Consider the following 27,486-nt stretch of genomic DNA (forward strand, 5'->3'; position numbering starts at 1 on the left):
TTATTAATTATTGTATTATTTTTCATATGAACAACTGTAAACCTACTTTTCCTCTACCTGGTATATTTGGACATCAAATATAAGGTTATATTGTTCACATGGTCTATTCTTTTTTAAATGGCAAATTTTATTTTTGGTATATTTTACCACAATAAGTCAAACCAACTGTAGATATAGTGTGATTTCAACAATGAAAATAATAGATATAGAAGGAGATAAGAGTGATTATTATATGATAAGATGGATGATATTGCTTTTCTATATTTTACCAGTTTTTCATAATAAGCACATGATAGTTTAATTTATACAGGATTTTTTTGGGGGGGATTTCATGGAAATATTTTTATTTTCCTTATTGATTAAGGTATTACATATGTTGTCTATTAACAATTGCTTTGACTATTTTTAACCAGAGACAGCTAAATTAATTGTGCTTCCAATGTTTTCATATTAGTGACTAAGGTACACTTTTTGAATATTTAACAGGTGTTGGGAATCATGTATATTATTTCACTTAATTTGAGAGATATGTATAATTATTTAATGTTTTCATATGTATTTTTATTGATTTCAGAGAGGAAGAGAGAGGGAGAAAGATAGAAATGACGATGATGAGAGAGAATCATTGATCGGCTGCCTCCTGCACGCCCTCTACTGGGGATGGAACCCACAACCTGGGCATGTGCCCTGATGGGGAATCGAACTGTGAACACCTGGTTCATAGGTCAATGCTCAACAACTGAGCCACACCAGCGGGGCAATTATTTAATAGTTTAAGGCAGGTACCGTTATTAATCCACATGCCACAGTTGAGGAAACTGAGGCTCAGGGAAATTGGCTTACCTGGTAAATGAATGAGGCTGGAGTTGTGGACTTAACATCCATTTTGGGTTCTCAGAACCTGGCATGGAGCCTGACACATAACAAGGGCACAGTAAATACAGGAATGAATGAATGACTGCTCAATTGTGTGGCAGCATGAGCTGACTACTTGGTATGTTGGGAATCCTGTTCTGAGCAAGGTAAGGAAAGAAAAATAACCCAGGGCTGAGCCTCCTCTCAGTGGATTAGCGGATTAGCTGTCTCTAATGTGCTGTGCATCCAACTCAGAGCCAAGCCTTTGAAAACAATTGTGGTTCCTGTCAGAAAATCCTCAGAAAGCAAAAGAGTTTTAGAAGTAAAAAAAAGTGGTGTGTGGCTTAGGGACTCCTGAGGAAAGTTAACTTTTGGGCTTAGTGGGAGTTGGGGGCATGTGGGAGGGACCAGTAAGTCTTTCAGATCAGTTCTTTCCTCTTAGAGTCACTTTACAACACCCCGTCATGTTGCTGGAATCCACAAGCAGCCTAAGCCATAGCCTTCCAGGGCAGATCTAAAGAAACCACAGCCAGCTCTCTGGTACAAAGCAGTGCCAATTTCAAACTTGGACACCAGCCTTCTCCTAACCCATCCAGTCTCACTGACAATACTTTTGTCTCACTGATAATACTTTCCACTCTGTACTTGGGTCTCTGTTAATCTGATTAAAACACCAATCCTATATGTACGTGTTAAATCTCTTGTTAGCGCTTTGAGACTTGGGGTCCTAATTAAGAACCTCCCCCCTTTCTTTTTTTTAAAAAAATATATTTTTACTGATTTCAGAGAGAAAGGGAGAGGAAAGAGGAAGAGAGATAGATGAAACATTAATGATGAGAGAGAATCATCAATTGGCTGCCTCCTGCATGCCCTACACTGGGGATCAAGCCCGCAACCCAGGCATGTGCCCTGACCGGGAATCGAATTGTGACCTCCTGGTTCATAGGTTGATGCTCAACCTCTGAGCCAGGCTGGTCAGGCTTCCCCCCTTTCTTTTCCTATCAGAAGTACAAGTCCTTTGGAAACTTATGGCTTTAGAGTTTTGGGAATCTTTACAACTTGCATCTCGAATATGGGAGCCAGTTCTTCACATTCAAGTCTAAATGTGTGTGCGGACACCTGAGCCTTTCAGTGGCTGTGCATTCTGACCTGGACCACACGAGAGGGGTCTGCACACCTATGGTTATTCTCAAGGCTCCCTTTTAGAACGGAGGGATAAGACATCAGAGATTTTATATAAATTGGGACAACCGCGGTAGGAAAAAAACTTGTCACTATAAATGAGTCTTAACCTTTGATTCTTATAATACTTCTTCTGGAATCTCTCCTTTGGAGATAATTCTTACAATAGAAAGAGTTTTGTGCCCAAAGAAACTGAGAACAATTTCCCCCCATTTTAAAATAAGGGAAAACTTAAGTTTTTTTTTTTAAATAAGAGAACATTCTTTTAAATAAGAGAAAACTTAAAAAATTTCCAAATACAGAAAGTAGCAGTGACAGAATATTAAATAACCATCAAAATGATTTTAAAAGTAACAAGGTAACTTTATTACTTGCATTTATTTCTTTATTCTTCATTGAAGTTATCATTATCCTATTTTTCAATCTTAAGAGAAGGGAGTGGGCTATGGAGCCAGCTCAGGAGGTACAGAGGACCGGTAACAGGACACTTTGGCTCTGGCCGTCCATCCCTAGAGGATGGGGAGCCGTCACCATCTGAACTCAGTTCCCCGAAAGGAACTGTGTCACTGGTGCATCATAGGTTCCTCGGGATGTGCATAAACACAGCAGAATGAAAGTGTATTTTAGTTTTTCAGGATAATTTGTAGCAATACCTTTGGAAGCTGCTTTTGTAATTCCATTGTTATTATCCTGTGTATTGTCCTATGTAGTTGAGGTAGGTAGGGGAGGTACATAAGACCCGCCTTCAAGCTTATCATTTTAGCCCATACTTCTTTGATTTTTGATTTGCATAATCACTATTAGGTATTGTGGTTGTCCCTTTGGCTTACACTCAAATGGGACATGTATGGGAGTCACCAGAAATAACTTTCACGCACGTAAGTTGTGTTTCTGCGAAAATATAACTTTAAAGTTAGCACAGTTTATAGAGGTGAACTATCACCCATGTTGATATGTACATTAAGATCAATTTGTACCCAGATTTAAAGAATGATAACCATCAAAACTTGAAAGAGGAATATTATTTTTAGTTTTAAGTCTATTTATTCTAAGTGCAATAGGATGTCCTTCTAGTTTACAGGCACAATAGAATTTTAATGCCAGAGAAGAGGGACAAAGGAGAGTGTCCTCAGGTCACCCCCACTCACCCTCAGTTACAAAGACAGACCTGCAGTGGGCTTGAGGGGCTTCGGGCAGTCCTGGGAACCAGGGCAAGTTATTTACACTGCTGGAGACCTCCTGGGTAAGTGTGGAGGGAGGAGCTGCAGTAGATCCGCATGGCCTAAACATTGTTTTGAGAAGCTCCGGTGGTCTGTGAGGTGTTCAGAGACATCCACACGTAAAGAGCTGGCGCTGATCAAATACATGTGAGAAATGCTGCATCTCCCTTTGGAGAGTCCCAACGTGTGTGAGCATATTCTAGGTTGTGAGACATTCTGTAGCAAAGACCTATTTTCCACAGTGTTTCACCCAGCATGTCTTGAGTGTATTTGATGACAGAATACTGTTAGCAAGGAACATATTTTTGGGAAACACTGAACTAAGTTTTTTCCAAATCCAAGATCCTGGGGTTTTAAACATACCATCCAAATGTTGCTTAGCACCATGACAGCCACCCGATTTTTCCCACTAGATGGCACCCTTGAATGAGATTTACTTTTTATTTTTGATTGGTTTCTCTTTGGACATTTTTGGAGCTTGCGTTTCCCATGCACTGGGAGAGTGCAGATCAGTTATCAAATGGATTCTAAGGCCATCCTAGTAATGTCTTACAAGCCATTTAAAAATAAAACAGTTGTGTCGACTATAAGCATTAATATCAGCCAAGAGTGAAATAGCATATTAATTTTTTTTCTCACAAGAGCTAACTTTTTAAAAAAAACACTACCAGTATTTGAACAATGCCAGTATATCTTCTTTAAAAAAAAAAATGTTTTCACATGAGACTTTAGCCAGACAAAATTTAATTAGACATTTGGGTTGTTCTATTGACCAACCTGAAACGTGGAACTGTGAGACTTTGAGACTCTGGTGGTCCTTGGGACCCTCTTTATTTTCTCTGATCGGTGAGCAGTGTCCTCAGCCATCCGCGTGTGAATGATGTTGTCAGGGGACTGAACTACTGTTACATTCAGGTGGCGTGCACCTTCAGAAGGTCTCGCTTTCCAGCAGGCTGTGTAAAGTGGTCTCTTAAAGTCTCCTTCATGTTCTAGTAAACTTTTGATTGGCCCTTTATTAAAAATAATTTGCTATTACGCACTCAGATTTTGCTGTTCTGTGGGCTAGTCCGTCTGTCCTTCACTGGGTCTCACTGTTGTGAGCGTAAGCACTTTAGCACCCCCTCACCTCCTGCCTGGAGTTCATGGAATTTCACACGTTGGTTTAAGTGTGCCCAGGAGTTTTGGAAAATAAAGGCAACTGTACTTAGGAATAGTCATACTTCGAGCTTGTTCAACTGAAGGATGTTTACCTATTAGAAATGTGTGCCTTTTTAATGATGGAAAGGGAGCTTTTAAAAATATAACGAGAAGGCTTCCTGAACAGCTTCCTGAATTACCTGAAATATGTGTGTATGTGTGTCAGTCTGTCTGTGTGTGTGTGAGTGAGGGTGGAGGGTGGGGAGGGGGAGGATAAGAAACCAAACTCTGCGACTAGTGTCTCATCTTGCTCTTTCAATACTAGTTTTTGAAGGTAAAGATCTTTGTAAGGCCTCTTAAATCTTATTCCAGTAAAGATGCTTTATGAACCTCAAATAGTGCCCCACGGGCATTAAAATTCTCAGACTTCCTACAGGTAGGTTGTCTGAGCTGTGATTTTCTTAGCATGACTATCAGATCTGCTGCTATCTGTTGCTTTAATTGTTGTGCACGTGTGTTTTCTTTTAGCTTTTTCTTCCATAATGTTCAGCATGGCATGGGGCCTAGTTTTTAGTTCACCGTGGGGTGCTGGGTTCTTAGCATAGTAGAGTGTAAAACAATTGGTGTTAGAATATCTGTTTGAGAATTTTGATGTAAATTTCATGATTGGGCTTAATAATGGAAATGTCAGGTAAGACAGATAATCATTATCTTGGTTAATATGTATTGAGCATTTATTTTTCCAAGCATTTTACATGTATTAGCTCATTTAATCTCCACAGCTGCCTGTTGGGATAGATGCTATTTTTTTCTTTTTCTTTCAAACCATCAGCAAAAGTTTATTTAGAAAGTCACGGAGGTAGAAGTGAGCTGCAGAAGAAATGGCTTCAGGAAACAAGTTTCAGAGGGAAAGGGAGGGCTCTTGGAGCTTAGGAGAAAAAGCAAGGTAAAGGGGACACACCTGCGGGGATGGGAAAGGCGTGGGCGTGCTCCCAAGAGCAAGAGCTCCATAGATGCTATTTCTATGGCATTTTTCAGATGAACACGCTGAGTGTTAGAAGGATTAATGTTAAGCAATGTCACACAGAGGCCCAGCAAAGACCACAGACCCAGTCTTTCATGACTTCTGTTTTATCACCACATGAATGATAGGAAATATTCCATCCTGAATGTTTTGTGGAGCATGCATATGAATCTGTGTAACGTTGAGTCAGGCTACGCCAAGAGGCCATAAGGTAGCAAGAAGTCTCCTGATAGTGCGAACTCAACTGCCAATTTTGCTCTCAGCTCTAGACACCAAGATTTCTTGGCCCAATGGCTTCATATTCAAATCTGTTTGGCCGTATTTCTCAAAACACTGAGTTACTATACTTTGCATTAACAGTGGTTGGCTTTGTCTTTTATGCAGAAAGCCCCTCCAGGCCTCTGTAATGTGCTAAAAAAGATCTTGTCTAAAACTCATGAAAATAAATAACATAAAACTGTTCTGAATAAATTTGAGTTAAGTGAAAGGAACCCTTTTCTGTGTGTGCATATTGCACACATACAGTTGTGTGCGCCTGTGAACACATGTTCTGTCGTTGGGCCCAGGACCAACATCCTCCATAGTGGGGGACATCTCAGAATTTCCATTATAAATTATTATTGGGGTTTATAACTAATACTGTAAAAAATTCAGCTCCGCCTGGAATTGACTTTATTGTGTTTGCAAGATTAGTTATTGCAAGGAACCATGTAGATGAAAACATATTTTTGCCTTAGCATTTGGGGCTGGTGCACATGTTTGCGTAATTGTTGAAAAGGGTAGGAGGGCTGTCGGAAATAGTTCAGGGACCTCAAAGATTTAAGTGGCAAAGAATAACACATCAGTTGGATTGTGGATGCCTGATGGGCAAATGCAGTTTGTTCTTTAGATTGCATGTCAATTATAAACAGGAAGTCCCCATAGTATATCATTGAATTTTGTGACCCCTTTTTAAAAAGAAGTTAATTGGTAAAATGAAAAATTATTAGAGGCACATAGGTTTATTTTTACCATCAAGACCAATATGCAACTGAAAAGTCATCTCTTCTGAAAAGCCTGTAGTAACCATTTGACCCAGTGAATCCCACTTCTGGGACTTTGTCCTAAGTATCCTGAAACACCATCAGAAAGAAAATATGTACCCCTATGTTCATAGCAGTGTTACTTACAATAGCTAAGATCTGGAAACATCCCAAGTGCCCATCAGTAGATGAGTGGATAAAAAGGCTGTGGTACATTTGCACCATGGAATACTATGCAACAATAAAAAAGAAAGACCTCTTACCCTTTGGGAAGGACCTAGAGATTATTATGCTAAGCGAAATAAGCCAGTTAGAGAAAGACAAATATCATATGATCTCGCTTATATGTGAAATCTAATGAACAAAATAAACTGACAAACAGAATAGATCCAGAGACATGGAAGCATGCAGCAGACTGATGATTCTCAGAGGGAAGGCGGGGGTGGGGTGGGGAGTGGGGAGAAGGGTGGGGAGGGAAGAGATTAATCAAAAAACTTACATGCATATATGCATAACCCATGGACACTGACAGTAATGCAGTGAAGACCTGAGGAGGGGGAGGGAGTAGGGAGAGGGGGTCAAAGGGTAAAAAAGGGGACACCTGTAATACTTTCAACAATAAACATAAATTAAAAAAATAAAATATAGTGAGTACTTTTAGTCAGTATGCTAAGCTTTACATTGCTTTCCTCATTTACTCCACTGAACACCTTCATTTTATAGATGAAGAAGCTAAAGATCAGAGAGAAGTAAACCTACCTCAGGTTACAGAGTAGGAGCTGGTAGAAGAGTTGATCGATTCTGGGCTGCAAGAGCCTCCTGTCTGCAGTGGGGTGTGGAGCGTTCCTGATACCTAGTTTGCACTGACATTCCTTTGGTCCAGTTGTGCTCAGCCCTGGGTCTCATTAGAACAATTTGAGGAGCTTTGAATCTAATGAACAAGATAAACTGATGAACAAAATAGATCCAGAGACATAGAAGTATGGAACAGACTGTCCAATCTCAGAGGGAAGGTGGGGTTGGGTGGGAAGAGATCAACCAAAGAACTTGTATGCATATATGCATAATCCATGGACACAGTCAATAGGGTGATGGAGGCCTGGGGTGGGGGTGGAGGGCAGGGGCAGGGGCAGGCTATAAGGGGTTAATGGGAGAAAAAGGGAACATAGGTAATACTTTCAACAAAAAGGTTTAAAAAAAAAGATTTAAAGGACCAAAAAAAAAAAAAAATGCAAACAGCAAGTCCCTCCCCAGATCAATAACCTGGAAATGGGGCCCAAGTTATTCTACTAGGCAGAGAAACTGGGTGAAAGCCCCCTTCCCCCCACCCTTCCCCCACATTACTTCTGATTGTCTTTAATAGTTGTAAGGTCAGTTATTTCTGAGGTAAAAGCTTAATTAATTAATAATCCACTCATTTAGAATTTGTGCCAGTTTGTATGGGCTGGGCCAAAGTTTACCTTTGCAAAGGATTTGCTAAGCAAATTAATATATTACACAGGAGCATAAGGGAAATGTTTATCCTACTAAAGAGCACAAATAACTTTCAGCCGTCATAGAAAGCTGTATTCATCTAAACAAACTGATAGGTGAATTTGGAGGTCATTTTCACATCCATTAAATAAGCTCATTAAGTACTGTTAATCCACAACATTTTATTAGCCTGCTTGATTACTCGCTTCTAAAAATTGTTTCTAAGAAAAATATTCTATAACTAGGGGCCCAGTGCACAAATTCGTGCAGCTTGAAAGGAACTGTGGGCTGCGAGGCTGCGGTAGGCACAGGGGCAGGTCTCAGCCCATCCTCCATGCCTCCGCCTGGCCCCTCCCGCTGCGACGCTCCCTCCCCCTGTCCCTGTCTGCTGGCAGCCCCGCTCCCGCTGCCACCGCTCACACACACTGAAGGCACGGAGCTATTGGGACCTGTGCCAGCAGTGGCTGCTGCCCTGATCACCCCTTAGGAGCGGGGGAGGTGGAGAAGCCCTCAGGGACGATCAGGGGCCGGCCGCTGCTTGTACCTGCTGATGGTGCTGAGCGATCGGGACTGGCACCGGGCACTGGCTGCGGGTGCGAGTGGGGCTGGGACTGGGTGCAAGTGGCAGCTCCAGTGCCAGCAGTGGGTGCGAGAAGGGCTGGCGCCGGCAGCAGGTACAAGCGCCCGGTGGGACCCGGCGCACGGGAGCAAAGAATTTTCAGTAACCACCAGAGGCTCGCCCTGATGGCAGCAACCGGTACCCCACCTTGGTCTGGAGCCCCCACTCACCTGCTCTCCCATCCCACTGCAGCTGACGCCTGCCATGTTCTGCACACGACCTGTGGTGGCCAGTGCACGTCACAGCGACCGGTTGTTCAGGTGTTCTAGTTGTTCCGCCATTCAGTCTATTTGCATGTTTGCCTTTTATTATATAGGATTCTAAGTTTTGATGCAGTTAACTTGGGTTCTCCTTACCTTTAGTTGAGGTTATTGCCATTGTGATGTGCTGTAAGTCTTCCTAAGTCATTTTATGGGTGCTTTGGCCCCATGAGATTTCAAATATCTTAAAAGCAAGGATCTGGTCTCTAACTTTTTTTAGTATCCATGTCCAGCTTTGGTGCTCTGTGCCTTGTAGGTGCTCTATAAATGGCTGCTTTTGACCGGGCAGTGCCCGCTTGGGCAAAACAAAACTTCAGTTGAAAATGCAGATGGCATTCAGCCTGTGGCATTAGGAGGCTGGGCATACTCATATGTGTTGTTTAGGACCATGGGTTCGCTCATGCCTGAGCGACACCAGTTGTTAAACAGTTGAATTTTACTCCTTGGAAGATGTAAGAGCTCTTGCTATCCAAATGATATGTCCTTAATGTGTGCTGGGTCACAAAATAGGGAAGAAAGAGAGAGACTGTACCTGGTCTACTGCTGTCAGTTTTGTGCCTTTAAGAAAGGCAAACTGGTGAAGTAGTTAAGAGCCAAGGTTCTGACATCAGTGGGCTTGTATTCAATAAATGGTTCTGTCTGGCCTTAGATAAGACACTTATCTTCTCTGAGTAATTCTTCATCTTTAAAAGGAGGTATTGTGAGGATTAAATGAGTTAACTTATAAACATGATTGGGATCATGGATGGCCAATTGTAAACCTCAATATAGGTTACCTTTTACTATTGCTATAAAATGGAACTAATGAGTTTAGATCAGTGATTATTAACAGGGGATGGTTCTACCTCCAGAGGACATTTGACAGTGACGGGAGACAGTTTTGGTTGTCACAGTGTGATGTGACAGCCAAACTTACCCACTGGCGATTAGTGGGTAAGAGGCCAGGGATGCTGCTCAACGTTACACAAAGCACAGGACAGCCCGCAGAACAAATAACTATTTGGTCTCCAATGTCAGTGTGTCAAGGTTGAGAAGCCCTGGGTTAGCCTAATAAGCATATGTAAGTGAGGATAAATTAGCCAAGAAGCATTTTGTTTATTTTATTGAATGTTTAAATATTAAATTGCTCTTCTATATCAGGGGAAGGCAAGTCATGAGGATAAGTATTTTACCTGGGAATTGACTTACTGTGATGACTGGGGAAGAAGTGTACTCTGGGAGAGGCAAAGGAAGCTGGCTTTTAGGAAACAGTCCAGCTAGGACATGAGAGTTGGTGGGACATGGCCGAGAAAGCCATGGGGCTGCTGTTTGGGGATTAAAGTTGCTAAAAGCATGTTCTTCTCACCACTTCTGAAGCTACTTTATAAAGAAGCATTTAGGTAGTGGAGGGACTTTTGTTGCTTTTAAAAATAAAACTAAAGGTGTGTGTTCATCAACACACAAAAATACAGGTCTGGCAAACTGTAGAGTGTGTATTAAGTTAAAGTTATTTGGAAATAACCTCCAATCCACAGCTAGTGAGCGGTACATCGGCTGCTGTGCTGACGTACACTGGGTCCCTTCTGTATTGCTCAATGTGAGCGAGCTTGAGCACTGGAGAGGGCGTAGTGGTACTTTTCATAGTGAGTTGAATTCAGGTTTTGCCCTGTACTTTGCTATAAAAACAACTGGTTTTGAAGACTAGTGTTAAAGTGATCTCCAGTGCCCTCAAATGTGAGCAGAACTCACAAGATATTAAATATACGTGCATTTAATTTATTATATAGATATTTAAAGCGTGACAGTATTCTTTAGGATTAGCCTGTGTGTTGAGCCTTGTCTCCCACCATATTCCTCACCCACACGGTGTTCTCCTTAGACCAGAGTGATGGCAATATGCAGTCAGCTTTAGAGGAAGTTTTCCTGTCTTTAGTGAGAACTTGTCTTGCTCCCAGATATATCGCCTGGCACAGAATAGGTCCATTTCGTGATTGTGTGATAGTAGCTCTCCTCGTTGAGCACGTACAGATGCACCAGGCACGATGCCTCCCCATCTTCGTGCCGTTATTCCTTCCTCACACAGGAAGGTTTTTCTTCTTCTCCTTTAAATACGTTTTTGTTGATTTTAGAGAGAGAGGGAAGGAGAGGGATCGAGAGATAGAGATACTAACGAGAGAGAAACATCTGCTGGCTGCCTCCTTCATGCCCCCCATTGGGGACCAAGCCCACAACTTGGGCATGTGCCCTGACTGGACTAGATCTGGTGACCACTTAGTTCATGGGTCACGGCTCAACCACGGAGCCATACCAGCTGGGTTCTTCTTCTCTTTTTAAAAATCTACCCTAAAACCTCCTTCATGAGATCTCTTTTTCCTTCTTCAATCCCCAACCCTCTCAAAATGAATCCTTTCCTCTTCAGGAACCCAAAGGTCTGTGTTCTTTGGTTTGCCTTTTATTAGAGCTGGTCACAGCAGTACCCTTGTTGCTGTCTTGTACAAAGCTCAAGATAAGGAGCCATGACTGTACATCCTTCCAGCTGCCCCAGGGCCTTTGCACACAGCAAGTACCTAAAAGTTCTGATTGAATGACTTAGTGGATCTTCCCCTTGTCATCAACTCGAGGTTCTGTTAACTATCATGCTATTTACTTTGAAATGAGTTTAAGGAGATTAAGTCTAAGTGAGGGTGGGTGTTGTGTCTAATTCTATTTAGTAGCTCTTTATCTAGAGTAGCACAAAGGGCATGCCTAACTGGCAAATAATTGGTGCCTTGATTGCTGTTAGGAGGCTAATGCTTCTTTGTATGTATTGTTTATTGTGTGAAAGACAATCGATGACCCTCAAAGCGAAGAACCTCAAAGCGTCTATTCAGTGAGGGATGTAAAAATAAATGTCTGAACATATGAATTCAATATTGATGTCAGCATCTAACTCATTAAAATCTGTTGTTTTTTTAAAGCATCTATTCAATGAACCTAATCAGGAAGATAGATGGAGTTAGTCTCTGCATTAGTCAGACAGCAAGTGTGGCACTGAGTTATATACTAAATCTTAATAGTACCAAAAGGTAAAATGGAGGGCAGAGCGATTCCTCTAGAAATGGAAGTAGCCTGGATAAAGATAAGTGGGAAAAGGTATGTGTGTCACAAGGCCTTTCAGGTTAACTTAGAGGTGTGGTGCCCTTAGATTACTAAAATCTACCACTGAGCATACATTATCTGCTCTTTGCTTGATGCCATATACTGCTAGGAGAGTAAGACCAGTTTCTATATGGCCCCTTCTCTTTAAGGCTTTATGCTCTAGTGCAAGGATGGGGAACCTTTTTTCTGCCGAGGGCTATTGGATATTTATAACATCATTTGCTTAATATAAATTTACTAGGGGCCCGGCGCACGAAATTCGTGCACTGGGTGTGTGTGTGTGGGGGAGTGTCCCTCAGCCCAGCCTGCCCCCTCTCAAATACTGGGAGCCCTCAGGTGTTGACCCCCATCACCCTCCAATTGCAGGATCGGCCCCTTGCCCAGGCCTGACGCCTCTGACAGAGGCGTCAGGCCTGGGCAGGGGATCCTCATTTCCACCCATCACTGGTTCTGCCCCCAGCCCAGGCCTGATGCCTCTGGCCCAGGCGTCAGGCCTGGGCAGGGGAACCCCAGACCCCTCCGATTGCTGGCTCTGCCCCTTGCCCAGGCCTGATGCCTCTGCCAGAGGTTTCAGGCTTGGACAGGGGACCCCCATCTCCCCCCGATCACTGGCTCTGGCCCCCGCCCAGGCCTGAGGCCTCTGGCCCAGGAATCATGCCTGGGCAGGGGACCCCCATCTCCCTCTGATCGCTTGCTCCATCCCCCGCTCAAGCCTGATGCCTCTGACCCATGCTTCAGTCCTGGGCAAGGGGACCATCATATCCCCCCAATCCCCGGCTCCGCCCCCCACCCAGGCCTGATGCCTTGGCCAGAGGAGTTGATCCTCATCACCCTCCGATCACCAATCACCGGATCGGCCCCTTGACCAGGCCTGAGGCCTCCAGCAGAGGTGTCAGGCCTGGGCAGGGGACCCCCAGCTCCCCGCAGTTGCAGGCTCCGCCCCTGCCCAGGCCTAACGCCTCTGGCCTAGGCGTCTGGCCCGGGCAGCAGGGACCCGCAGCTGCAGCGGCCCCGCGATCGAGGGCTCCGCTTTAGGCCCAGGCAAGGGACCCCTAGCTCCTGGGACTGACAGCTTCGACCCTGCTCAGCTCCCATCGCTGACTCCACCCCTACTTCCTGCTATCACTGGCCAGGGAGGAAAAGGCACCTGATTCTCCGATCATGGCTGGGGGGCAGGGCAAAGGCGGCCTCAGGGCCACCTTTGCCCTGCCCCCCAGCTCTTAGCTCCCCCCTGGGTTTCCGATCACTGTCATTGGCAGGGGGCTTCTTCCTGCTTTCCCTTTCGCCTCCCTGCATTGTGCCTACATATGCAAATTAACCGCCATCTTGTTGGCAGTTAACTGCCAATCTTAGTTGGCAGTTAATTTGCATATAGCCCTGATTAGCCAATGAAAAGGGTAGCGTCGTACGCCGATTACCATTTTTCTCTTTTATTAGTGTAGATGTCGCTATGAAAAAAAGCATGATAGAAGCTTTCGGGCCTTTTCATCTCTTGCAATTATTCAATTCTGCCATTGTAGCATGATAGAAGCAGCCATAGACAATACATAAAGCATGACTCTGTTCAAATAAAACTATCTTTACAAAACTGGCAGCAGGGTATAACATGTGTCATAGTTTGTTGACCTCTGCTCTAGAGTGTGGTTGAGTGTGTATGAATGTGGTATGTGTATAAAACCAGTGTTGGAGTGTGTGCTTTTTACTACAACTTTATAGGAACGCTAATGGGGAGAGAAAGCCGGGCCAGAGTCACAGGGGAGGGGGCTGATGAAGGAGAACCATCTGTCTCTGTGATCACAGAGTTTATTCATAAAACTTTGTAGAAGTTTTATTCATCCCACTTTTCTACCAAGAAAGTTGTTTGTAAAGTCATTCACTCTTTCATTTATTCTACAAGTATTTGCTAAGTGGTTATTATACACAAATGTTCATTCTGGCTTTTTCAAGTATCATAATTGGACGTGTTTTTCATATTTTAATGACTTGACTTTACACATTTCTGAAATTGGGATGCGTCTCACACTTGATGGTGTAATTATGACATGATTTTTATTTCTCTTCAGATATAAATTAAGATGTGCCTTACAATAAATGGTGGCTTAGAGTCTGTTTTAGTACCGCCTTACATATTTTCTAGAACAGTGCCATTTACTTTAGATATTTTAGTTTTTACATGTATATTTGCTAGACAGAAAGATTTTGAGAACATTTTAAATAAAGATTCAAGTGCTTTAAAAAATACAACCCCAAAAAACCCAACTAGTACTGTAAGTCCTGACAGAGATTAGTTACTTTACATGTCTCAGTTAATGTTCTGTTAAATAAACTTCTCATGTCAAGCATGGCTTTTTCTGTGCTCTTTGATACTTTTGGCTTGTTTCACAGATTTTCTTCATAAAGATAAATTATGGACAAAAATACCATTTTGTGGCCCATTGAGGAACCTGGCCATAGCCCTCTGTGTCTATTACCTATAACTTTCCCTTTGTTAGAAGCACAGAATTTGAGAACAGGTGTTGGAATATTTGTGTTTTCCCCCAGTTTATCTCATTTTCATTTCATTGCTCTCAGATTTTCTAAAACTATGAAGTTCTTTATGCAGGACTGGCCTAATTAGGAGAGCTTGGGAAGGTTTGTAAAAGGTTTAATGTTCCCTCTCTTTCCTGTCTATATAAATCAATTAAAATGGGCTATGAAGAAACTCACACTCAAGTCGTGTGTAACCCCAGCTTTCATTGCTATGTGCTTGTTTTCTGCATTCAGGGAGGAGGTTCCGCTGAACTGTAGTTATGATTTACAGTAGCCAGAGATACATTTCAGCCAGTCCCGTGATATATAGGAATCCGACATAATATAGAAACATTATTTATGCTTCTGATCAGAAGGGGAACGCTGTTTCTTACACTGTGCTTATGGTTTAGGCATTGTGAATAGTAAGCACATCTGTCTTTGTGATTAATATAAAGAATCAGAAAAATGAAAAATTCAGATTAGTATTTCACAGCTGACATCTCTAGATATTTTTAAGTTAATGCTTCTAAGTAAGAGGAGTAAATACTCCTCAGTGTGTGTAATACTGGGCTCCTTTTGGCATGACTTTGTTCATTTGTTCTCTTTAAAGTTATGGTTTGAATGCTGAGTCTTGAAATAATCTCAACATAGTCTTTTCCTCTTGTGTATTTTAGAGAAGGTCTTCCGTGTAAGAATGTGGTTAAATATTAATTGCCGATTGATCATTAGAGAGCAATAAACTGTGATTCGTATACCACATGGAGAATTTTATAATGTGGTATTTGTGGTATTTTGTGTGTATGTATCCCCAAGCATTTCAAACCATAGTTTTACTTAATGGCATTCTTTTTATAGGGCATGCAACCTGAGAGGTAGGAAAGGGCAAGCCAGAAGTTGCAATTCATTCAAAGATTTCTTCTTGGAATAACACTGGAAAAATAAATCTTATTTTATTTTTTCCTCCTGACATCTTAAATTGTAATTTTTCCCTCGCTTTACCTTAAGGTATTTAAGTGAAAAGTGTGACATTTTAGACAAGGAACCCGAGGCAGGATGCCCCTACCATTTCGAGGCCAGTGCAAGCGCTGATGGAGACCCACAGACCAAGTATCTAAATGAGCTAGAGGGCTGTGTGAGCCAGTTCTGCCTGCCTTCTCTCCTGGGGCTGTAGCCAGCGTCTGGAGGCTGCAGGAGCCTCACTGTCTCTAGTGCCAGTCCTGCGGTCTCCTGGCTCCGCTGGAGCAGGGCAGGGTGGGAGCTGGCCCAGGCCCCAGATCTCTGAGCCCCCAATCCAAAATGGGAATGACCTGCCCAGCTCCCCAGAGAGGTGGGTTTGGCAGACTCTCCACTTATAGGCCATCCTTGTTTGACCCGGGCCTTCCAGAGGGTTCTAAGTGCCTCTAGGTCCACATCCTCTGAGCTGGGGGGAGGGAGGAAGGGAGCAGAGTTATGGGGGAGTCTGGTATACCTAGACACCCCTTTAGTCCTTGGTAAGGGCAGAGGCTGTGTTCATCTTCTCCACGAGCTCAGAATCCTCTGCCCTGGGGGCCAAGTTCAGCTAAGGAGTCGTCATCCCCCCCCCCCCCGCCCACCCCCCCCCCCCCATTGGCTCAGGTGACTACCAAATAAAAACAAAACTTCCTTAAAGACTGAAAGTAAAAACACTTCATTTTGAGGTTTGTCATGTGCGTGGCGCAGGGCAAGGGCCCCTCGGGTCTAGGTCTGAGAGGTTGAGGGGCTTGGACAACATTCTGCAACTATTTGTGCAGGCATGGTGATATCTTCTTCAGAAACTGCAAACTTGTACCATCTGCACTGTAATTTACAAACATGCTTGCTTCTGATAATATGCAAGAAGAGGAAGGAAATGAAAAGGCAGAACTCATTTAAGTAAGGTATTATTCACGTTATCGTTTTCCCATCTTAAGTTTTCTTTCTTTCCCATCTTAAGTTCCTTAAGTTTAAGGAACCCTTAAAACTCACATGCACGTCGTGACTTTGAAAGAAAGAAAAGCTATCAAAACATTCTCCTGTGAGAAATTTTCCATTTCTTAGGGAATTCAGGTGCGTGAATCACTTCCTTCTGTCCCGTCATAGGGAAAAAGAAAGCAACATGACTTTCTAGTTCAGCCGAGGAGGCCGGATTGGCATTTTCCAGGAAAGGCTGCTTATCATGGAGCAAAGCTCTCTTCTTAAATGGATTTCTGCATAGGTCTTACAGCAACAGTTTGCAGATGTGGACAGCATTCCCAGGAAAAGATTTTTACAGTGACTGACATCCCCAAAACCTTCCCAGAAAAAGGAAAATGTGTCCTTTCTTAATTTCACTATGCGTTTTCCCTGATCAAAAGGCCGATTTATCTGGGGTGGCACCTGAAAAATAAATTTTTTAACAAGGTTGCTTCACAGTAAAGATGAAAGTACAAGCAACTAGTAGACAGGCCAACTGGAAGGGCTCGAGCATGGAGGGTTTTATATTTTTTCTTGCAATAAACACATGTGGAGTCCAGGAAGGGTGATGCTGTTATCCGGCGACGTGATGGAGATCCTCACTGAGGCTGGAAACGTACCAGGCCATGAAGTGGAAGATGCTGCTTTAGGTGCCGGCAGGTATTTTGTGGGTGCGGGAGTCTGATGATGGGAATAAAACCTTCGATCTTGTTGGTCTGAAGGATCTCTGAGAGGAAAGTGGGCAGAAGGGCTTAGGCCGGGAAGTTGGGTTTGTGTTTGCCTCCGATGCTGCCCCTGGATTTCCTTTGAGAGGTCAGTGGAAGTTCTGCCCGAGAGCTGAGTCCCCTCCCTGGATGGAGGCTGCATATGCCCACTCGCCTTGATGTTTTTCCCAACACGTGTATTGGTTGTTCTTCTAACACCTATAACATGTCTGTTTTTGCACTGATTGTAGGAATTACACTCATGTACATGTCTTGCGTTACCCCTGAGCTGTGAGCTTTTTAGGCCATTTGTTTTTCTCTCTATTTCCAACAGAACCAGTGAAGGTTCAGAAGGAGTTGTCATCGAGTTGCATGGAGTTAGTTGTCATTTGGTTGCATGGACCAGGAAAAGCAAAGTCTCCTCAGTGGAAAGATCAGAACAGCTTCCATATTTTTACAGCTGGGGGTCCAAAATGCATCAAATAATAAATAGGCCCAGCACCTGAGAAGCTGTGAGCAAAAACTTGGCTTTTAGCAGTATGGGATCCAAAACAACTCCCCAATCACATCATTTTCACAGAGGAGGCAAATTCTTAAAAAAAAAAAAAATTCGAGAAAGCCTTCTTCTACAGAGAAGTCGCTGTCCTTTAGAAAGGAAAACTATTGAGTGGAATCCACTCCAGAAGAGCATGTGCTGTTCCCAGGGAAACGGTCTGCTCAGCAGATGGCCTTCACATTTGGGGCCTTGATAGTCTCAGGCTTGGAAACTATCATCCTGAATTGGAGAGGAAGAAAAGTATGTGCCCTTCAAATGGAGATGGTTTTTCAAGTGAAACTTGAAAAATAAAAGTGAGCAGTGTTCTCTGAAGATCTGAATTTATATGCACCCCTCTGCTGCGTGAATATGTGCTAAATAGGGATGTTTTTTTAGGAAGGAGATAGGAAGTGAGCTTAGATGATCAGGAAAGATTTCTATAAGCATAAATCCCACTTCAGATTCCCTTATACATTGTTCTCTCTGCCGGGACCACTTTTCCTTCAGCTGTCTTCAACCAACAAACATTGGCATGTCCTTCCTATCCCAGATCCACGGAGGGCCTTCCTTGAATTTCCAGATCCAGTTTGGTTCTCCTCTTTAAACAACCACATATCATCCTGTGTCGGGGCTTGTAAACTGGTATGCTTATAGGAGCCACGTGTGTGATGTGGAGAATGAAAGGGGCTGTTGATAGTAAAACCTTCTGTGATGATGGGAGTGGTCTCTATTGGCTGTTCCATTATGGTAGCTATTGAGCATTTACTGTGGCTAGTGCAACTAAGGACCTGCACTTTTCATTAATTAAAATTAAATAGTCACGTGTGCCTAGTGGGTACTCTGTTCGATAGCTCAGGTCTGTGGGACAAACAGCAGCATAAACGTGACGACAGGTGGTTGAACTGTGGCTCAGTGTCAGGGAGACAGAGGCAGTGAAGAGGACTGTGGAACCAGAAACCATTTGTGCTAGCCGAAAGGCAAAGCTGCTAGTCATTTTTTTAAAAAAGAGTAGCAGAAATTCCTTTACTTGTAGTGACATTTTCTTATTTAAAAAAATAACAGCAACTGTTTAAACTTCTTGGTCAGACTTGATCCATGTGCAGTCCATTTTGTGACTTATACTTTGACTTTGCATGGTTAAGTATCACTGTTACAATTCTTGGTGTAATTGTTTGTTTAATTTTGTCTCCCCAATATAATGTAAGCTCCATATGGACAGGGGCCATACCTGTCTGGTTCACTATTGCATCTCAGTACTCAGGTTGGTATTGAGCAGGCATTCAGTATTATTTGTTGTGATTGTGGATGGATAAGGTGGAAATAAATTAAAAGAGGAAGAAGAAAAGCCAAACCGAAGGAATAAGACAGAAAATTTGGTCCTTGGATGAAACCCAACCTGCTTTTCTTCATGAGTAAGCAGTTGCCTGGTTGGGACAAACCCTTCTGGATAGAACTCAGTACATGGTAATGGGTTTAAGGGAAGATTCCAGATTTTAGAGGAATGTAAGATGTGGCCTTGAGTTACACCTGGTTCCCTGAGAAGGAAAAGAGGTGAAAGAGACCAGGGGATTCTGGACAGGGGAGGCTCTGAAAGCTGTCAACTAAAGGAAACCAGGAAGAATGAATTGTTTCAAGACTATAAGGAAAAATGTTTCTGCTACTGCTGCTATTTGTCCTGGTGTCTACATTCCAATTGAAACCATTCTCTTAAAATACCCCAAACCATCTGTATATCCTAGAAATTCCAGGGTTCATGGTCAAAAATTGTTAAGAACTGTGGGTCAAAACCTTTGACATTGGTAATAGTCTAGCTCAGTGATGGCGAACCTATGACACGTGTATCAGAGGTGACATGCGAACTCATTTTTTTGGTTGATTTTTCTTTGTTAAATGGCATTTATAAATATATAAAATAAATATCAAAAATATACATCTTTGTTTCACTATGGCTGCAAATATCAAAACATTTCTATATGTGACACAGCACCAGAGTTAAGTTAGGGTTTTTCAAAATGCTGACATGCCGAGCTCAAAAGGTTCGCCATCACTGGTCTAGCTCATGGAATTGCATTTTTGGGGTGTTGGTATAAAATATGAATTTTAATGGAATTAAATTCTATGTTCTCCAAATATACAATTGAGCTTATAAAAAAAGCTCAATCAAAGGAAAAACATTCTCTTCAGTTGTATATGCCATGTTACTACAATTCCACATGGGCTATGAAAGCAGTTGCTTTGAGTTGAGCAAGTCATCTGAGGTGTCTGGTGTATGAGAAATTGTTCCAAGAAAAGAGTAAATGGTGTTTATTTGCATGTTGCTATCCCTTCATAGTGATTCTCTAAGATATAAAACTGTAATAGATTCTAATTTTTGTTATTGTTTTTTTTAAAAAAAATATATTTTTCTGGATTTCAGAGAGGATGGAAGAGGGAGAGAAAGAGAAACAATCAATGGTGAGAGAGAATCATTGATCGGCTGCTACCTGCATGCCCCACACTGGGGATTGAGCCCCAACCCGGGCATGTGCACTGACCCAGAATGGAACCATGACCTCCTGGTTCATAGGTGGTCACTCAACCACTGAGCCAAGCCAGCCGGTGATATTATTGTTTTTATTAGTATTCATGTAAGGGGAGAGGTGCATTAAAAACAAATTGTAGGCATAATAATGCTGTCACCGTCCCCTTCTCCCCCCTATGGATGTGGCTATCCAATCCCTGAAACCTGTGATTATGTTAAATTACATGGCAAAAAAAGCTTGCAGGTGTAATTAAATTAAGGATCTTGAGATGGGGCGATTACCCTAGATCAGGGGTCCTCAAACTACAGCCCGCGGGCCACATGCAAATACAAATATTGTATTTGTTCCCGTTTTGTTTTTTTACTTCAAAATAAGATATGTGCAGTGTGCATAGGAATTTGTTCATAGTTTGTTTTTTTTTTTAACTATAGTCCGGCCCTCCAACAGTCTGAGGGACAGTGAACTGGCGCCCTGTTTAAAAAGTTTGAGGACCCCTGCCCTAGATCAGTGGTTCTCAACCTTGGCTGCACATTAGAAGCACCTGGGAATCTTTTTAAAATCCTGATTTCTGGGCCTCATCCTCCGGAAATAATGTTTCTTTGTTACTAATGTTGTGGCTCACCCCATAACAAAGAAACAGAATTTCCAGAGGATGAGGCCCAGAAACCAGGATTTTAAAAAGATTCCCAGGTGATTCTAATGTGCAGCCAAGGTTGAGAACCACTGCCCTAGATGATCTGGGTGATCCCAGTGTAATCACAGGGGTCCTCGTGAGTGAAATGGGGAGACAGGAGAGTCATAGCCTGAGCAGATGTGGTGATGGAAGAAGATGTCAGAGTAATGGGATTGCTGGATTTGGCAGTGAATGTGCCCACAAGCCAAGGAATTCGGGCAGCCTGTAGAAGCAGGAAAAAGCAAAGGAAAGGATTTTCATTTTCCCAGGAGCTTCCAGAACATGGTCTTGCTGACACCTTGCTTATAACTGAAACATCCATTTTGGACTTTTTTGCCTCTAGAAGTATAAGGTAGAAGAGTTGTGTAATTTTAAGCCATTAAGTTAGTGGTCATTTGTAACAGCAGCAGTGGGAAATTACTACCCTGATGAATGAAATGAAGTCTTTTTACAAATGGTGACTTTATTTTCTACATCAGAAAATTGTAACATGTGATCTAAGTGAATTAAATTATTCAGTAATGTTAATTGAGCACCTACTATGTGGAGGACACTGTTCTAGACACCGAGTATTCAATGGTGAATAAACCCCATCAAAATCCCTGTCCTCGGAGAACTGTGTTCCATGGCAGACATTAAACAAGCATTTAGTCACACATGTGATGTTATAAATCGAAGTGCATATGCATAGTCCAAAGAGGTGCTCAAGGAGGGCATTCCTGTGGAAGTGATTTTTAGACTGAGTTACAAATGCTGAGTGGGAATTAGCGGAAAAAAAGAGGTGATGGGAGAGCATTCCTGGTAGCAGGAACAGCATGTGTGAGGGCCCAGGGCAGAAGTCTCTGTGTCCTTGAGGAACTAAAGAGTTCTGGTATGAGTAGAAGGAAAGGTGCACGAAAGAGCCAGTGTAGGACTTTGGTGCCAACACAGTGGAAACCAAGGAGAGGTTTTAAGCTGCGAAGTAATCAGGGACTGTAGTAATGTAATAAGTATGATTTTTCTATGATGTGGAGAAAGGACTGAGGTGAGGTGAGAATAAATCAGAAGTAGAGTGACTATACATCATCCATACTGGGGAATTTCTGAGAATGAAAGAGGGTGGTAATACTTACTGGGACAACATTAACGGACTCTCCTAAGCAAACTGGAGATTATTGTATTTCTAAGGTGAGCATGAATAGTAGTAGCTGAGCCACATGGTGGCCATGAAGATGGCTCTTTGAGAATTTCATTAGAGGCATGGATGACTCCCCCCCTCCCCCCCATTTTGGCTTTATAACCTATATTATAAAAGGGTAATATGCAAATTGACCCTAACAGCAGAAAGACTGGGAATGACTGGTCACTATGACACACACTGACCACCAGGGGGCAGACACTCAATGCAGGAGCTGCCCCCTGGTAGTCAGTGCGCTCCCACAGGGGAAGCTCTGCTCAGCCACAAGCCAGGCTGAAGGCTCCCAGCACAGCGGTGGTGGCGGGAGCCTCTTGTGCCTCCTCAGCAGTGCTAAGGATGTCCAACTGCAGCTTAGGCCTGTTCCCTGCTGGCAAGTGGACATCCCCCGAGGGCTCCCGGGCTGCCAGAGGGATGTCTGACTGCCAGTTTAGGTCCGATCCCCTGGGGAGCAGGCCTAAGCCAGCAGGTGGACATCCCTGAGGGGTCCCAGACTGCGGGAGGGCACAGGCCGGGCTGAGGGAACCCCCGAGTGCACAAATTTTTGTGCACTGGGCCTCTAATACACACACACACACACACACACACACACAAACACACACTAGTAGCCCTGTGCACGAATCCATGCACTAGTAGGCCGCTGCTGCCTTCATGTAGCTCTCCCCCTCCCCTCCCCCCATAGCTTGCTGCCCTGCCCCCTCCTTTAGCTCTCTGCAGCCCGCTTGTACCTCGCTGGCCCACCCTCCTACTGATTCGCGATCTAGTCATGATGCGCTTGGTCGTTATGCTTCAGGGTGCAACAGGAGCAGAAACCACAGGCATGGAAACATGGAACAGACTGATGAATCTTAGAGGGAAGAGGGGGAGGGAGGAGGGCGGGAAGTGATTAACCAAAGATCCTATATGCATACTTGAGGCCTGGTGCATGAATTCGTGCACTGGTGGGGTCTCTTGGCTAGTCCTATGCCCTCTCGCAATCTGGGACTCCTCGGGGAATGTCAGAGAGCCATTTTCAGCCCACTTCCCTCAGGCCAGGCCAGGCTGAGGGACCCTACTGGTGCATGAATCCATGCACCTGGCCTCTAGTATCAGAATAAAACTTGTAGATAAATGATTTCAAATAGGTCCAATTACTTTGTACATTGGCCTCTGCAAAAAGGCTTGACGGTTTCCACCACACCTCTCTCCTTTGTTCTGCTGCCATAGGACCCACCGTCTTACCTCTGAAGAGATATCAGGTACAAGCAGGTGTCATAAGTGGCAACCAAGGTCATGTCATGGAACTCAACATCCTGCTTTGTCTGGGCTTGAGCTGTGATTTCTTCAGCCTCTGCTTATGTATTCATTGTCATTTCCACTGATATTAGAGAGCATTGAGGACAGTTTGCTGGTTTTTAGAAGTGATTTCCCATAGAGGGTGCTGGATTAGAATCTCTTGTAGGGCCTCAACTGGGATCATCCCCCCGACTTCTGCCTAGTGCCTAATTATGGGGAGAGAGTAAGAATATGTTCAGTGAAACATGTGATCTCTCTCACTTCCTTTCCTATCACTTTTTAAAATATATTTTATTGATTTTTTACAGAGAGGAAGGGAGAGAGATAGAGAGTTAGAAACATCGATGAGAAAGAAACATCGATCAGCTGCCTCCTGCACATCTCCTACTGGGGAGTGCCTGCAACCCAGGTACATGCCCTTGGCCGGAATCGAACCTGGGACCCTTCAGTCCGCAGGCTGACGCTGTATCCACTGAGCCAAACTGGTTTCGGCACTTTCCTATCATTTTGTGTGGACCTCGAGAAAATTTTCGGACTTGGCATCTGGTATTGCTGTTACTATGTCTATGCCTAAATTCTGCATTCTCACAGGGGTACTCTTGTTTCTTTACAGAGTGCACCTTTATTCATTTACTGCCTGTTAACTGTGATGTAAGACCAAACTCTGATGGGCTGTCTTTGGGGTTCTCACATGATCTTGCTTTAATAGCCTTACCCTTCACTATACTTCCAAGGGCATTTTCCACTTTCATCATATTTTACAGCCTTCCCCATGTGCCCTGAGCTGGGTCTATTTTTAGAACTTGGTATTTGCTGTGCTTCTACCTGGGATTCCCTTCCATTCTTACAGGTCTGTCTCAATACGGATTTCCCCAGTATAATGGTCTGTTTCCCTCTGTGTTCAGTATATTTGTTTTTCTGTTATGACACTCATCAGCTCATGCTTCATTGAATTAGGAATGCAAATTTTGAGTAGGTATCATAACTCTGAGTTTTTATTTGCGTTTTTAAATGTAGAGCAATCTTAACTGAAATTTTCTCCCTTTCCTTATTTGTCCTCAATTATGGTATAGGTTTTTTTTTTTAAAGAAGTACTAAGATTTATTTTTTTTTAAATTTTTTTCCACAGTTTAGCTAGGCCTTCTTACTTTTTAAAAATTACTTAGATTTTGCTCTGTAGTTTTTAGTATATTTCATATGTATGGCCTTTGGTTATGTCAAAGTTTGACAGTGTTGCCATGAAGTAATTGTTGAATTTATTTTTGAGTGTCTTTACTTCATATCCTCAGGGCTTCTCATAAGCTTTCCTTTTAGGGAAGGCTTTCAAAAGTGTGTGGTTTGGTGTCCACGAATTCCTGGAAGTTCTGCATGGCTGGAAAATGATTCATACGGTAACTATCTAGGGCTGGATTTGCAAATCCTATGGTAAAATCTTGCAGGCATCACGGGCCATCAATCATGACCCTGCTGGAAATAAATAAAAGAGATTAGTGTCCCCTCCAATCTTCTCTGCTGTGGCTTGGACATAGTGGGCGCTTTTTGAGCAATGGTTATCAAAGCGTGGTCCTCGGCCATGCAGCCTCAGCATCGCTTGAGAACTTGTTCGAAATCCAAAGTTTCAGGGCCCATCCCAGACCTACTGAATCAGAAACGCTGAGGTTGGCCCAGCAACATACCTTTGAACAAGTCCTCCAGGTGATTTTGGTTCACAGTAAAGCTTGGTAGCCACTGTGTCAGAAGACAGGGGGAAAATACTATTTACAATTGCCTCGCCTCCTGCGTACACGTGATGTGTAAGATCTGGAATAAACCTTGGTTTTCTTTTAGCTCCTTTTCTGAGCTTTCTCTAAGAAGGTCATCTTCCTGGGATTGTGTTAATTTATTGGTTGTTAATCTGAAAATCACAAACCTCAATGCTGTTCTCTATTAGGAAGGCAGCTGGTAGAGCAGCGGTTCTCAACCTGTGGGTCGCGACCCCTTTGGCAGTCGAATGACCCTTTCACAGGGGTCGCCTAAGACCATCCTGCATATCAGATATTTACATGGCAATTCATAACAGTAGCAACATTACAGTTATGAAGTAGCAACGGAAATAATTTTATGGTTGGGTCACAACATGAGGAACTGTATTTAAAGTGCCAGAAGGTTGAGAACCACTGTGGTAGAGGTTCAGGCATTTGAACACATGGTTATACATGGTTGCTTGTGACATTAATTCGTTTTCTCACGCCTCCATCCCTGACTGGAAGAGGACGGCTTGGAGGAAGATTCATTCTCCTTCTGTCGTGGACAACATTGCAGCAGCAGCACTGCAGCTGGCCAAAGGTTTTGGGCCTTGGCACTGCTTAGGGCTTCAGTGCACTAGAAGAAGAACCCTGCTGTGCTGAGAAGCAGGCAGAGGCTCCAGGAGAGAAGACACTGATTTATGGTCCTGTAGCTGATAAGTGGCTGAGCTGGGACACACCCATGCCCCTTTGCAAAGTCTCTGCCCTTAACCACCACTGCATACTGCTCACCAGTGTCCCTGGGCCATGAGACAGCACCAAGTGATTGCTGTTCTCTGGGGCTCGCTGCAGTCAGGGGATCCATGACCCCAAAGCCCTTAAACTTGTGCCTCCTCTTCCTCTTCAAAGTATAAACTTGCAGGGAAAAAAAAAGAATGCCTTCCAGAAAAACCTTTGAAAAACTACTAAAGATAGCAAAGGGAGCTGGCGATATTATTTATGGTTCTCAGGAAATTTGGAGTAAAAATAAACAAAACAAGATACAGTAAAATGGTGAGTATATTTATATTTATTTATATGTATGCCACCAAACCTTCAAAGATTGCTATAGGGTTGCCAGCTTTTAATTTTTCCAAATTAGAAAATTAAAAAAACCCCACAGCTATCATCAACTAACTACCTTCATCATTTTCAATCTCAGACTTTTTCTTTTCTCAACATTCAGTCTCTGGGTGATCTCATCCATTTTATGGTCTCAGATACCATCTGTTTATTGATGATTCTTAAATTTATATCTTTGGCCTCAACCTCACCTTTGAATTTTAGAATCATCTGTTCAATCGCTATTCCACCTCTCTGTTTGTATGTCTAATAGATATTGCAAATGAAATGAATCCAACAATCCAACTAGATTCTTAATCTCCCCTCCCCCCATTCCCTTGGCCTTTTTTAGTGTTTCCTATCTGATGCTCATGGCAAAAACCTTACTGTTATCTTTTGGCCTCTTTTTCTCTCCCATCTCACATCCAATTCATGAGCAAATCCTGTTGGTTCTATTTTCAGCATATACCTGGAATTCAACCCCTTCTTACCACCTCAGCTGCCACTTTAGGCCTAGCCTAAAGCACCATGATCATCTCTCACCTGAATCATTCAATAACCTCCCTATTGCTCTCCATGGTTCTTGCCTCCTATAGCCTGTTTCCCAAATGGTCCTTTTAAAAAAAATGTTTTATTGGTTTCAGAGAGAGAGCAAGGGAGAGGGAGAGAGAGAGTTAGCAACATCAATGACGAGAGATAATCATTGATTGGCTGCCTTCTGTGTGCCCCCTACTGGGGATGGAGCCCACAACCTGAGCATGTGCCCTGACCTTGAATCGAACTGTGACCTCCTGGTTCATGGGTTGATGCTCAACTACTGAGCCACACTGGCTGGGCTCCAGAATGATCCTTTTAAAAGTTGAGGCCATGTCTCTCGTCTGGTCAAAATTCTCCTGTGGCTCCCATCTCTTTTGGAATAAAAGACAGCGTCCTTCACCGGTAATAAATCATGTGGATATCATATCATCATCTTATAGAGTGCGATGACGAGGCCATTTCACCTCTGTGGTATTCCTCCCAAAACCCGTAACCCTAGGCTAAACATGAGGAAAACCTCAGAGAATCCATACTGATGGGCAGCCTACAAAATACCTGGTCAGTACTCTTTAAAACTGCAGAGGCGTGACAAATAAATAAGGACTGGGAAACCGTCCCCTAGTGGAAGAGACTAAGAAGACGCACTTGTCTTAATTCATTGTGGTATCCTGGATTGGGTCCTGGAACAGAAAAAGACATTAGTGGGAAAGCTGGTGAGAGCTAAATAAAGTCTGGAGTTTAATTAATACTATTGCACTGATGTTATTTTCTTAGTTTAGACAAGTGCAGCACCGTTGTGTAAGATGCTGAATAATTGGGGAAACGGGCTGAGAGATCTTCTGAGCCATCTCTGTAACTTTTAAAAATCTAA

The 27,486-nt window shown here is 43.2% G+C and overlaps 1 protein-coding gene and 1 non-coding gene across 5 annotated transcripts in view; both read left to right on the top strand.

Moving 5' to 3' along the window:
* Positions 1–27,486, top strand: part of ERC2 (ELKS/RAB6-interacting/CAST family member 2) — a 906,943-nt gene that overhangs the window by 192,198 nt on the left and 687,259 nt on the right. The window lies entirely within an intron of this gene.
* On the top strand, positions 11,636–11,710 carry LOC132215952 (small nucleolar RNA SNORD72). Its single transcript, XR_009448649.1, has one exon. It is a non-coding gene; the product is annotated as a small nucleolar RNA SNORD72 (small nucleolar RNA).

This window comes from Myotis daubentonii, chromosome 14, assembly GCF_963259705.1.
Source record: "Myotis daubentonii chromosome 14, mMyoDau2.1, whole genome shotgun sequence".
NCBI classification, from domain to species: domain Eukaryota; kingdom Metazoa; phylum Chordata; class Mammalia; order Chiroptera; family Vespertilionidae; genus Myotis; species Myotis daubentonii.